A 1,382-nucleotide genomic window follows, 5' to 3' on the forward strand; every position below is an offset into this window, starting at 1 on the left:
GTTTGGGTGCCAAGTGCCTGAAAATCGAGGCATACGTTTAAGTGAAGTGCTAGGCATATCGGTAAGTGCCTTTCTTTTCCAGTGCACATGCACACCCACATACAGATTTATTGGCTTAAAAATGTATAAAGTGCCTCTCAGAAGGACCTATACCTTGTACAGTTGGCAAAGACAAAGCACTAAACTTGAATTGAAGCAGCAGTCAGACCAAACACACAGCCAGCCATAACTAAGAGGAACCTGCACGAAAGCAAACCCCATCGCCCCACAGGTGAGTTACATACCTACTTACATTCACTGGACAAGGTAAGTAACTCCAGCAACCATGAAAGCATGACTCAAGGGTGCTGTGTATCTGCTGGATCTATGTTATGCACCCACTGCCTTATTCACCTTTCCCATATTTTGAGTAAGTGGATCGCACGAACTTAAGGGGAAAAGTGTGTGTGTGTGTGTGTGTGTTTTTGTGTTTGTTTTTTTTTTGTTTGTTTGTTCTTTTTGTTTTTTACTAAAATCCCCCCTGCCCTCTAGCATGTTTATTTTACACAGTAAGATACTATTTCTTTTATATGTGGCATTACAATATTTTCCACCCTTTAGTACTCTCAGCAGTTGGGTTTCAACTTAGCTGGATTGGCAAGAATATGACTTCAGAAGCAAGGCAGCCAGTCAACTACTTGGGAGTTTTCTGGGAGGAAATTATTGTTGTGGCATTAGTGCGTGGAGTGGAGAATCGGGATGCCTGCATTCATTTCCCAGAATTGCCAGTTTCATACTCCGTAAAGGTGGAGAAATCACACAGCCCTTGTGTGACTTAGTTTTCCCCATCTGTAAAATGGGGATGATATCCAGGGTACACAGTGAGACTTGGGTAACTAAGACCCAGTGTTCCCAGCTTCATTTCAGGTCTGCTGATACGAAGTGTGCTTAGCATCTTTGAAAATCAGCTTGCTCGGATTTGTAAAGTACCCACAGATTTTTGGATACCAGATGTGATTTGAGAGCAAAGTGCTGTTATAGTCATTGCAAAGTTTGCATTAATTCATTTCAGTGTCCTACAGTGATATGCCATGTGCAGGCAAAGTAATTTGGGAGTTTCTCATCCTTTAAAAAAAAATCTTCTTTATGGCCGTAGTATCTAGTTGTAAAATATATCAATCCAATAACACTATAATCTTGAGAGATGACTTCCTTCTCTTACGAGCTGGCAATTGGACATTGTTATGCTAGTCCAATAAATTAGTAGACATAGAGACAGAGGGTGGAAATTGCCATCTGGCGGTTCAAAGGTTTACAGTGACATTTGCCATTATGACAACGAAACATGAGCTTTAATTAGGGTCACTCCCTCACCCTGACTGGAACAGGTCTTTTATATGCAC

This window comes from Crocodylus porosus, unplaced genomic scaffold, assembly GCF_001723895.1.
Source record: "Crocodylus porosus isolate Cpor-Errol unplaced genomic scaffold, CroPor_comp1, whole genome shotgun sequence".
NCBI lineage: Eukaryota > Metazoa > Chordata > Crocodylia > Crocodylidae > Crocodylus > Crocodylus porosus.